Here is a 13,929-nt window from a genome sequence, read left to right as displayed (position 1 = left end):
TATAATTTTATTATTATTTTATACATACAATATAAATACATCTATATACAAAATACGATACATTAAAGTCATTGCATAAAAACTTTTTTAAAATTGGAATGAAGTGAACGAATAATTTATAATTCTATCAGTAGAAAAAACCCTTATTTATTTATTTTATTCGTAAAATTCGTAGAAAGTTTTTACGCAATTTACAATACACTAAAATACTATATCAACCAAAATTCAACCCTCTTATTATAAATAAAATATTTATTAGTTAAACTAATATTGTAATGAAATTTAATATTTATCTAAATTAAAATTTAATATTACATAAAATAAATAATTATATTAAATAAAGTATTTTATATATTTATTTTTATTTTATATATAGATAACTATATACAATACTATTATGGTTAAATTATATTTATAAAATCATGTTAACCTAAAGTTATAAAATATATATTTAAAAAAAAATGAGAAACTAATTATATACTTTTATAAAGCTATTTAAAACCTTTACTTATAACTGGTTTTAGATTTTTATGTATAATATTATGTGAGTGATGATGTACAGAAAGTCATTGAACTAAAACCATGCTGTTAGAATTTAAACGAAGTAAATGGTTATTTGTAATTCTATCAGCCAAAATTCAGCTCTATTATTATATTATAATTTTATTATTATTTTACATATTAATAGCCAGAGGTAAAATAATATACAATACATTAAAATATGGTTTGAGTATTAAAATAAATTATATTGTATAGTCATTGAACCTAATCTTGGCGGTTTTAAACTAAAACCTTATTTTTGCGTAATAAAATATGTATGTAGACAGCTATATACATTATATAATACACTAAAATACCGGGAGAGTGAAAATATAAATAATATAGTTAAGACATTTAACGAAAACCTTGCTCTTAGAATTAAAAGTAAATGAACGAATATTTGTAATTCTATTAGCCAAATTTCAACCCTCTGATTTTATTATATATTTTTATTTATATGTAGACAGCTATATAAAATATTAAATGCACTAAAATTTTAGATGGGTGATAATATTAATAATCTAGTTGAGGCATTTAACTAAAACATTGATTAATTTACAACGAATTTAACGATCTTTAACCATCTAATCTGATAATTAAAAAAAATTAAAACTAATATTATTTAATATCTTATTTTATAGTTTTCTTTATGTATCTAATACGATAAACTAGCGGTGACTAATATCATATGATACTATATTTTAGGATGATTTTTGCTTTTATTGATTTAATAAAAATGTATTCAAAATATATTATATGTGTATAATATAATTATTGTATATGAAATTGTTGTTTATGCACAACTGCAAATTATATAACATAATGGATTGACATTGAATCCAATTACGTTCATTCATTCCACAATACGTTTTGTATTATACAAATTTACGCAACACAAATAAACACGTGAACGTAAAAAATAAATAGGTACAATCCACAACAAGTAGAAACGAAAACAACTCTTCGATTAACGGTTAATTACGTGTGCCTCGTCGCATTGAATAATTCATGGGCACATAATATATTCGGAGAAAATAAGCGTTTTCCCCATAAGGTGGGCCGAAAAGTCGTTCGATTGAAAGTTTTCCCTTATACAAATAAATACGTGGAGCCAATTAGGCACACGTTACGTCTCTCTATGGAGATTGATTATTGGCTTTTGGTCGGATGAAAAATTAAATTTGGTAAAACGTAATCTGGGTCACAAAAATGCAAGTAAATGGGATTTTATACAGATAAATACGTACAAGGGAAAAACAGGGCTTTTTTGACCAAATAAAAATAAATGAACAAACAAACATTTAGTCATTGGCCAAATGCCAAATAATTCTAATGGTAAAAAAAAAATAATAATAGATAAAAAAGTATGGAATTTCATTTTCATTTTGGCGTGAGAATCTCAGCTCAATTTTTTTTGTTGTAAATAGGTAGTTTATTTTATTTAGATAAACTCTTATGCTTAAACTGTTTTACTCCACTTTTATTTAAAAATGACTTAACAATGTCATCTTGTACCTTTAATCGAAATACCCATGCTCAAAAAACTGTTTTAAAATCTCCTATTAAACACCAACATTTCATATCACAAGAATTAAAATATAGTTTTATTTTCCTATTTTTAAGTTGTCAATATAGTTTTTTGTTTCTCCTGTAAAGTTGTCAAATATGGAATAAGCAATTTCACATTTCAAGCCATCGATATGATTTATCAATAATTATAATTTTATATTATTTTTATTGATAAACCATTTTTTAAACCGCTAGAGTGCCATAGAGCGTCGCGATCGCGTCCCTTGTTATTGACCGTAGCGGCCAGGACGTCAGCGACTGAGAACGCATCTCTTCCACGAGTCATCAAGCTTCTCAACGAGCTTGCCAAACACAATGATGTTCTCGGCGATAGCTATGAGGAGCTGGTAAAAATGTGTTGGATTGTATGTGTGCATCACAGTATATTACATAGTTAGATTTGTAATAAAAAAATTAAATAAACACTTGATTCTATTGGTATTTATTTTTCTGATGATTTCTGTCTGGCCTTGCATACTAGTAGGGGTTTTAAATTTTTTTTTAAAAACATTTTTAAAAGGTATTTACAGAAAATCTTGACCATGTTAGCTATAGCTCCAATATTTCTAAAAAGTGATTTGGATAGCAAAGAAAAAACTCATGCTGTAGAATTCCCTGAAAGAAACACCGCTGCCATATAGAGCTCTTATTTAATCCAGCATATCGGATAGTTAACTTTAAAATTGCTATTAAAGTTCACTTAAGAATTAGCCACTTTTTTCTCCACTTGTAAAGTAGTAATTTAGAAACTGTAAAAGATTTTTAAAATCAAAATAAACAAACATTTATTAAAAACAAAATAATAAAAAGAACTTACATATGTAAAAAAAAACACAGTAAGAGATCAATTGCTCGAGAAGTATAATGATCTGCATTCAGGCAATTACCGCTGTGATACCTGTATATCTTAAAAAAATATAGTATGAGCGCAAAATGTTCAGTTTAGCTCGCTGTTAGCTTCAGAACTCGTTTGCAAATGCATCAACAACTTTTGTAAATAAATATTGTTAATTAGTTGTAGTTAGAAGTTAAGTTAACAAGCACGATAGTTGTTTGTGTAAGTTTCTGACTGTTAAGATGAAAGATCTGGGTTCGAATCCCATATGGAACATATATAATTTTAATTTAGATCGATTATCATAGATTAGGTTCATACATATTAGGTATTGAAAGTTCTCTAATAATGAGCTAATTGAGCTCATAGAGAATATATTTTATTTATTATAAAAAATGGTTAAAAGTTAACTATGATATATAATAATAAAATATTTCAAATAATAAATTCGCAGAGGTTTTTTATTTAAAAATAAAGTTATAACCAGTTTTTATTGACAAAATATTTTTTTTGTAATCAATTACTAATAATTTTAAAAACTTTTCTTAAAAGCTTACTAATAATAATTTAACTTAAGCGCTTCTCAGAAAATTCAGTGCTAATTTAAAAATATTTTTGGAAGGTTACTGTTGCACGTTTATTTTTTATAGAATGCAAAGATGTAAATTTATTACTTATTAAAATTTTTCATCTGTGTCATCTGTGTATTATACTATTTTTTAAACATTAATCCAGTTTTTTTTTCATGAAATTATTTATGTCAACTGAATCCAGAGAAAATATGCAACTTTTAAGTACATAATTAAATACATCTAGATTTTTTTTTATTAAAGTAAAGTAATATTTTATTTTTTTAATTGAAATGCTCATTAAAAAACGTTTAATACAATTAATAATATACAGTCTAGTTTAATATTTATTTATAATATTTTTCTGTCATGTTAACAGACAACTAACTAATTGCTAATAAAATAATTTATATAAATAAAATGCAATGTTCGTATGTATGTACTCTATTGACTTAAAAACTACTAGATCGTTTTCGCTGAAAAATGTACAATTTGTTCTTATTATTGCCAGGAGTGTTTAGAGAGCAGTTTGAATAAAATCCGTTAGGTAAAGTTGTTGTTTTTATAGTGTTGTTGTGCTCAAACGCGCCTCTGATAATTTTGCCGTTATAATATTATGTCACATCATATACTTTGTAACCCATAATTTAAGGTTTAGATGCTCACCGCTGTTCTATAATTTGCCGGCATATTTTTACTTGTTTAAACATATCTTAATTTAGTATTAAATACTCGCATCCTCGGGCGAAGCTGAGTTCTGATTTTAAAAGTATATTTTATAAAAATTTTTTTTTTTAATATTCAATTGTTAAATATTGATTTGAGGCTGTGTTGTTTTTGTTGCATAGTAACGCCATCAAAACGACGAAATATTGATCGTTGCATTGGATTGAACATTGCAAGATTCACGCAGAAACGAATAGCCATTCGGTGATGTGCTAATATTATTGGCAGGTAAATATCGTCAGACATTACCTGTTGTATCACATTCAACACCAGCTGATTTAAATTGACGACAATCATGCGTGTTCAATTGCAAGACGATGCTTCTGTAATAAACGCTTAGCAAAATAATTATTGGGTATTGGAATGGTGTAAATGTTTTTAAAATCATTATTTAACATGTCTTACCAGGAGAAACATATACTTATAAATCAGTAGATACTGTTATGAATCAAGATGAAGCAGTAAAGTATCCAATTGAATTCTTGAATTCACACGATTTAGCTAGCTTGCCACTACATGTTATAATTTTAAAAATCGGTGTTCCTATCATTATATTTAGAAATGTTGATCCACCCTGTTTTTACAATGGTACCAGATTGGCAGTCAATAAATCTATTTTGACTGGCAAATTCGAAGGAGATGTGCTGCTAATGGTTCCAATGGATATGCCATTCCTATTCAAAAGAATGCAATTTTAAATCAAACACAAGATCAATCGTTGTAAGTATGTGGATTTAATTTGGAGAATTTATGTTTTTCTCATTGTCAATTATACGTTGCATGCTCCCGTGTAGAAAAACCATGCGATTTGTTGGTATATGCGTCAAATGGTATTACCAAAAACATCCTATATCCCAGAGAATTGCTATGATATTGAAGGTAAACAATTCATTAATTTAATTCAAAGTTAAATGTAAATAAAAATAGCATAATTACGAATGAGGAGGAATGCGTGAGCGATCTGAATGTATTCGGTTGGTCCTTTAGAAATTTTGATTTATTGAATAATTTACTTTTAGGTATGTCCATACATGGAATCGAGTGGACAATTGCGTTGATGTTAAATCTTCCCTAAAGGCCTTCTATAAGGTGCTCTATTGTGCATTTGATCAGCTCTTTACTCAACATTTATTTATTATGTAAAATATATATTAATTAATGAACTGAAAGTGATGAACTTCGACGATAAAACATTGGACTGTTCACAAAATATTGCTGACGGTTTTGCGCAGCTCTGCTCAGTCGTTTCATTCTTCTTGTTCTTGACCTTTAATACTGACCATCAAAGAAACTGAGCGCTCTTTAATAAAATAATTTAATTTCTGGTCCTGATTTGATTTTGAAGGGTTGCGAAGTCAGTCTCGATTTTTGATCTAATTCTCAAGACAACGTCATTTCCTGAGCTATGGAAATGCACAAAAGTCACCCCTATTGTGTATAAATAACTATATACCCGTCAGCTCCTGCAGCTGCTAAATTGTTTGAAATATTTTCTATATGTATGTCTTGAATCACTTTCGGGAAGTTTTGTTAAACCAACCGCATTATTTCGTCTCGCCTGTTTTACTCTTACTAACATTTTGTCTTTCATTAAAACGGTAACGAAATCTCTCGATGCGGGAATTCAAGTAAACGTCTTATATATAGATTTTGAGTAGGCCTTCGACAAGGTTTGTCATGGGTTATTATTGAAAAAAATCGAAACTCGGTTGCTCGGATGATTTAACTCGGTTATTCTGGAGTTGTTTGAGCGATCGTAGACAGTTTTTAACCTATGGCGGTCGATTGTCGAAAGAATATTTCACCCCTTCGGGGGCTCCTCAAGGGGCCAACCTGATTATTTATTGATGACATAAATACGGCAGTTACAAATTAAAGTTTTCTTCTATACGTAGATGATTTAAAATTGTATTAATGCATTCGATCTGTTGCGGACTCCTTCTCTCTACAGAGTGATTTAGACTTCCGTTAACTATCTGCCCTTTGCAATAATATTTGTAAGCTATGTAGCTGCTTACAAGAAATAGCTAGTGATCTTTTCTTTCCACAACCCAGTTCAGAATGACATAGAGCCTGCTTATTGTCTTTGCTAGAGACAGATTGCATATAAAGAAAAAAAATCTTGATAATACAAAATATAATTATATCATAAAAAATCTCTACTTTCCAATCTAATTATAAAAATATCTTTTTATTTTATCCCACGTACGACAAACAAGATTAAAAACAACCACATTGTATTAAATTTTATTCGTGTACCGCAATAGCGTTCATTTTCCATTTCCAAGTTTTAATCGGAAGAAAATCCGCCGCCTACTAATCCACTCCTGCGACTCCTTATTCGCTCATGAACTTTTGCGGGGGCACGAGAGGCTCTCCGTAGTGCTATCATATTCCATCATGTCGGATATTTATCTTAATAAAATGTGTCAATGTTTCAAAGGCGAGATGAAAAATTGTATCGACTCCGTCGGCCTTCGGGACTGGCAATTTGCGCCTAATGAAATTTCATCATTTTTAACGACTCGTATTTATTATGTTATGTATTAAAGATTAATAGAACACTCCTCGATCCTTCCTTGAGTATTTTAACGACTCGTTAATAATTTAATGTTTAATTTTACAGGAGATGGAGCCACTTCAGCGTCGCGCGGAGTAAATTGAGTGAGTACGAAAGTATATTTTCCTTGTTGTCATTCTGCGTGGGCTGATTAGTAAATATTATCATTTTATCTTGTGCTTTTTTTATTTATATTGCATATAAATAATTTAACATAGCACGAGATAACTAGTCATTTAAAATAATATCTAATGAAACAATTACATACTTTACCATGAAATTGAGGCACTTTGTGATTTGAGAGTTTGGTTTATTTTCTTAAAAATAACAATCAAACTAACAAGCTTAAACCATAAATAAGCTTTTAAAGTATACACAGGTGGTTATTTAAAACAGCAAATAAGCACACAAGTTGTGATTATAGCATACTTATTTAACCAACAATATTAATAGTTTACTTTTGCATAGATTAACTAAAGGTCAATTTTATGCTATATTATATTATATATTTTAATACAATATTGTTCTTACGTCGCACGTAACATAATTTGATGAAATTCATTAACAAGTTTACTTTATTATAAAATACAAAAAGTAAAATAACCGGAATAGTCATAATCTAAAATGATAATTTGCAAGTTTTTTTGGTATATTAATATAATGTTTGTAGAGTAGCGGCCACGCGAACGACGTCCGCACGGCGGCTGCTGTCATACACAGCTGGCATATTTGCGCGCGATCGAAAAATGTGCCAAATAATCGCAATTTTTAAATTGTCATATTATTAAAATTACGCTACTGATAATTATAAAAGATTGTGTGGGCACTCACCAATACAATATCAGTGAAAACTTTTCGGTCGTAAATATTCAATTTACGCAAAATCTTTGTCGGCTTTTGCAAAATGCCATAAGGCATAAAAATGATACTTCAGAATACGAACACCACATCTGTGACTATCCTAAAATTTGTCGCCATGGATTCTAAATAAGAATTCGTTATGGTGTGATATTTATATAAACCGATCTAGGAAAATACATAAGGATATTCGAAACGATTTTTTTAACAAAATCAAGTACCACTAATTATTTAATTTTATATGAAAAAAAATATAATATCGATATCTGTTAGAAGAATTTACTATCAAAAATATATTTAAACCCTTTTGGTGCCCTAAAATATTCAAAGATGCCAGTAAGAGTCTGTTGAAGTCCCCGATAAGCATGTGGTATTATAACTTAACCACGTGACCACGATGCAGCGCTCGTCATGCGTGTTGACCGTAGGACGCCTACGCGAATACTGAAATTGAACCGAGTTATTCGTTCTATCTCAGTTTGCGAAAAACCATATCATTATCTCTCTCACTCTCGTCACTTAACACGCGAGAGAGCGAAAGGGGAAGTATCTCACCGCTCGCGCTCGAAAGAGCAGCTCCGACTTCGATCCGTTTGTCGACAATGTTCGGAAGCGCTCGAAGCTGGCCAAGTCGACTGAATTACCCTCACTTTACCTCCCGTTCTCGGTAACTTTGGACAACTTCCGAGAGATATATTTTATCTAATATTTTAGAATATTATTTTAATACAAATAAATGTATCCATAATTATCGACACACAATCAGGATCCTACATTTTTTTGATACACACAATAAGCATTCACAAACGCCGAAATGACACGTGTCAAAAGCTCGCTGAAAAGCGCGGAAGTTTTCAGAGTCAAAGAAGGCTTTGAGTCGTGCTCGCATTAGGAATGAAAATCAAGCGACCTTGCTTAGGTATGTACATAGGCACATACACGAACGTCGGCCTTCCCCAAAAGTTTCCAGTTATGTAAAGTGCCCTCCGAAGCGTTCGCGTTTTTATTGTGTCGATATTTATCTTGGCCGCCCTTCGTGCGTCATACGCCCCGTTTTATGCGCTCGTAATTGCGACCTTTATTATCGAACCCTATTGATTTCGCGTTCCTTTCGCCCGTTAACGTGCACGGGGCGCACGTTAACTTCGAAGCTTATGAAAAGTATCGTTTAATAACGTTATCGCGTTATTTCAACATAGTGACGTAGCTATATAGCATGTGCGTACTATACATAGAGAAGGTGGCCCAAATAATATGTTTCTTATACAATTAAAATTTAATTTGGACTCATGAATTAAAACGTCAGAACTATTAAAAGCAGATTTTTGGCTATTGCTTTATAAAAAAAATCCGGTTTATTCTAAAAATTATTTAAACCCAAAGCCCTCGGTTAATTTATTCACATAATATGCTTGTACGTGTTTCGGGATCTTATGGCGTCTGGCGGAAGAAAGAAGTTTTTCGGAACCAACATTTATTTGATTTATATAATATAACTACCGAAATTTCCATCGGCAAGTAAGCAATTTCTAAGAAACAGTTCTTTATCTCGTTCCGAAAAATGATTTAGTTTTTATAAACGGTCGCCACGCCTAAATGTTGGCTCGCTAAATAATATATAATGCTTTCAATACCACATAATTTTTTTACGGAATATAAATTTTACTATGTTCTATATTGCTTTTATCTTACTATAAGGTCGGAGTAGCGCAGTTTGTAACGTCTCAGACTAGTCACGCTGAGGTTGCAGGTTCGAACCCCGGTGACTCGAATTCTTATTTTGTAAAAATGCGCTAATATAACATTCATATTATTAAATGTAAATTATATTACACCTAATAATTAATAATATAGATGTCACCATACTTATGTATTATTGCTTAACTAAAGTCGCCCGATTGTTTTTTTTTATCTTTTTACGCAAATTAGTAAAAAAATTTTTTTTAGTAAATAAACGTAAAATACAATTTCAAAATTTATTTTTGTTTAATGCGTTTTTGTGTTTTTACAACAACGCAGGTAGTCATTTTTTCTTTGAACTTATTATTATGCAGTTGTGGATTTTCTCAATGACTGGAATTTAATGTAAATCTCTTTTAAATCAATACAGATTAAAATAATAATATTTTATTTTCTCCTTTTATGTAATAATCGTATTTTTTGCAAAGAAAATAATACATATAAACCACCTATTAAAGCTTATTAGTAACAATTAAATACAAATTATAAGTAATTGGAATTTTAATAACATAGATCTACGTGTGTATGAGCCTGTGTTCATTCATTACTGATTTTTCACGAATATATTCGGATATTCTTCCCTTTACTATTCAATATTGGAATAGTTCAAAATAATAAATATTTAAAAACTATATTAATAGCAAAAACCGTAGTAATAATTGGCAGCAATTTTTGTAGATTTTTAAAAAATAGAATACTGTCATGTTGACCTTTTTCAAAAATATTTTTGTTGATATAGCGACATCTTTTATTAAAACTGTTTTTTTTTTCTTTAATAACTTTTGAAGAAACCTAACTGTGTTTCGCTAATCTGATTGATTTTCTAGTACCTTTATGTAAAAATATAGGTAAAATAATCAGGCGCGTACTGTGAGATACATTTCCTTTCGCTCGCTCGCGTGTTAAGTGACGATAGTGAGTGAGAGATAAGGGCGTGCTTTGCATGCGTTCCGCACGCCCACTTCTTCCCACTCACTCTCGTCACATAACACGCGAGCGATTGAAAGGGAATGTATCTCACCGTACGGGCCTGCTGTACATACGTGACTTGACTTGCGAGTTCAATTATGAGAACGTAACATAAATAATGTCATCTTTTTCTTATTCATAAATATTGACAAAATACTGTGATTTCTAAATCGACATAGTACATTTATTGTAGCCACTTCTAGTCACTGTAAATATTTTTCTCCTACATTGTACAATACAAACTTTTTAATTTTTCTGAATTAGTGGCCGAGTAGTGTGACTTTTGCAGCTAGTTAGACGCTAATTGGTAACAACGAAGATAAGGAAGAATCGTAGTGCCTTGAAAATTAAAAATATTTATTAACCCTTTAAACGCCAGCGACTTTTTTGTCACTTGTTATTTCTCACCTATTTTAAAAAAATAATTTGTTTACAAAAATAATCGACAAGTCGCTGGCGTTTAAGTGGTTAAATGAGCACATCTTTTATAAGAATCGTTTAAATAACAATTAATTTATCATCAAAACAACAATGGTTAACAGTGCAGATCACCCAGAAATGCACAATAGCCACACAGATTTTCAAAGGCTATCAATTAACACAAAAACTCATTGAACAATTTTCTTGATAGGCTCTCAAACTTGCTTAGAAAAATGTAGTAATGCCTATGAATCACAATAATAAGCATTGCTCAATTTATTGTTGTTGTAATTATCGGACGATCGCCTAACGTAGGTCTTTAAAATCGTATTTTACAAAAATAATGATTTGGAGGTGGAGTTAATCGACAATTGGCTTTAAAGGAGCCACGTCTCACATTCATCTAAGCTTTTTCAAATGTGATAATCAGTCACATTATCAATCACTGGTAATCATTAATATCTAATCTGCAGAAGTTACATCACTGAACAATCGAATATCAACAGCAGCAAACTCTGCACTGTTATATGTTGTCACGCTTCTTTTGATTCTTAGGGTAAAATTCGATAACTTTACAATTATTTTAAATTAGGCTATCTAAACCATGTTACATATAATATAAAATACAGCTATTTTGCTAAAGATAGAAATGGACTAGTGTAGGTAATATATTTTTGTGTTGCGTGACTGAATAAAAATTTATTTCAAATATGATTATGGACATAATTTTTTTTTTTAGTGGCTTTCATAAAGTAATAAAATAGAAGGCTGTGATTATTTGAAGTTTTAATGGCTGTATAGGCTATAGCATTTTGTACCATATGGTCCATCAGGACACTGATAATATCGATCTTTACCCCAGTTCCAGGTAGTTCGTAGCGATAATAATTAATTTATGGCGTGTTATCGATAGATAACATTTGCAATAAACTTGATCCTAAAAACTGACAAGAATTTCAGAATTGGTGGCATTTGAGAGATTCTAAAGACCTGCTTATTTATAATATTGCCAACAAAAATTAGTGTATCATTGAATGACGAATTTTAACATAAAATTATATTTTATTGATCGGTTAAATAAACATGGTCAAACACGAGACTGATGTTACATAATAGTAGCAGTAGGAATCATGTTCATCTGCGATGGTCACAATAATAATACTACCTAAAGCTTGATGTTGGAATCTATTCTTTAGATTGTTTTTTAAATACGATCCATATGACTACTAGATTCTAAAAAAACAACGCTTCTTAACATACATTGTTTTGAACGGTCATTAGTTATTAGTTGATAGTGAGCTTAACAATTGAAAGTCATTAGTTAATTAATTAAATATTTATTAGCCGAGATTATGTATTTTCTTATATAAGTGTATATATCCTACATATTGTAGTTAAGGGGAAAGCATTTTAGCCAGGTAAGTGACATTCAAGTAGGGATGGAAATTCAACACTCACATCGCCTAAGTTTGCGGTAAAGGCGTCAAGGACGCCCGACTTCGTTATGCGAAACACGTATCACTTTAATAATTTATCGGTGGTTCGCGTTCGTAGAATCCTCGAATCTGGCTTCATCGTCTAGAATCCCAGCGAGGTAACTTAGAGAGGGTTCAGAGGAAATTCCTCACATTTCTCTTCAAGTACGGTTCATATGTATATATGTAATATATATATACATTAGCACCTTTTTGTTAAATATATTAGTCACGATCGCATCCCATGTTCTTAACAGTGTCAGCGCTCGTCGATTTGGCCCATTCAGCTCATGAGCTCATTAATATATAATTTAATAAAATAATAGAGGGAATCTAATTATTGATACAACTATCTAAAATCGAAATGTTTTTGATTTTTAATTACTTTCATAAAATATTGAAGCACTAGAAGCCTAAGATTGGACAGCATTGAAATGTTTATTAAATATGGATTCAGTATTCACGGAAAGTTTTGACCTTTGATACTTCTCCGCAAAACACAAACAGCTGTTCTAGCAACAGATATTGCGAATAAAAGGGGATCGGTTCAAAATCAACATCAAATCTTTGTTACGGTTTTATTGAAAATTTAGAGTGCCCATAAATCTTATCTTGTCAGTTAATATTTAATTTCACGTACTGCTCGAAAATATATATTAACCCCACTGTTACTCTAGTATTATTAAATCATTAATATGTCTGTCGTCATAAATAAATAATTAGTTACAACAGCTTTTTTCAGAACTTTATTAATCGATCTAAGTAATATATTATTTGTAGCATTTATAAACTATTATATAGTGTTAATAACACAACTGGTTATAAAATACACGTTTTTATAAATCAGAGGCTCACAAACTTTTTTGCGTATTTTTCATGCTCCTTCTTTTTACAGTCATGTGAAATAAATATTTTCTACGGGTTGATTAGGGATAAAATAGGTACAAGAATCTTAGTAAAAATATTTATCAGTCCTTTGTCTGCAGGTATTTTATTAGTGAGCTTTAAATATGTTTCGATGGTTTCTAATTGTGCTTAATTGCATGCAAAAAAAGTTAATCGATAGATGAACTTTAAGATCTGATGGTTTAATAAAAAATATTATATAAAATTAGTTAAGGTAAAACTGAATTTTTATTTTAATATATATATATACATATATTTTTAATGCGCTGAAGTAACTTATAATTAAATATTTTTTCAATAACTAATATGTACGACTTAATTAATCATCGTGGTGAGATTAGGAAAATCTAGATAAACCTAATCTGTAATAATTGATTGAAATTATCATTATTTAATAATATTCAATTCCTATCTCCTGTATACAATAATGTCCATATGGGATTAGATTTCAGGTCTTTCAGGTCAGAGGCTTAACCACTTGTCTATCATACTGGTATTTTGAATAATACGAAAAAAACACTATTTTTCAAGTTTAATACATATTAGATATTCTCATTATTATTGATTTATTATTACTGCAATGATTAATATTATTCATAATATGCTGAAGAACTCTTTAGGGATACTCGATTTTAAGTTCATTGAATAAATATTACTTTTTTAGATGCATCAGTTAAGGGAGATGAAGTTGAAATATTATTTAAAAAAACTTATATTTCAAAGGTCTTATACACCCAGCATTTGATTTATTGTAATAATAAA

At 30.0% G+C, this 13,929-nt stretch overlaps 1 protein-coding gene across 40 annotated transcripts in view; it reads left to right on the top strand.

Annotated features, from left to right (window-relative positions):
- Positions 1-13,929, top strand: part of Mef2 (myocyte enhancer factor 2) — a 268,497-nt gene that overhangs the window by 40,647 nt on the left and 213,921 nt on the right. For 32 of the 40 annotated variants that reach the window (XM_088190463.1, XM_088190446.1, XM_088190470.1 and 29 more), the window contains one exon: positions 6,866-6,903. The exons of the other annotated variants lie outside the window; for them this stretch is intronic. The gene's annotated coding sequence lies outside the window, so the exon portion shown is untranslated. The remainder of the gene's footprint in view (positions 1-6,865; positions 6,904-13,929) is intronic. 40 annotated transcript variants of the gene reach the window in all.

The sequence above is a fragment of the Plectrocnemia conspersa genome, unplaced genomic scaffold (assembly GCF_051122295.1).
Source record: "Plectrocnemia conspersa isolate PC_06_02 unplaced genomic scaffold, ASM5112229v1 ptg000008l, whole genome shotgun sequence".
Lineage (NCBI taxonomy): Eukaryota > Metazoa > Arthropoda > Insecta > Trichoptera > Polycentropodidae > Plectrocnemia > Plectrocnemia conspersa.
The sequence above is the reverse complement of the archived record's forward strand: the minus strand, read 5'-3'. Positions and strand labels throughout refer to the sequence as shown.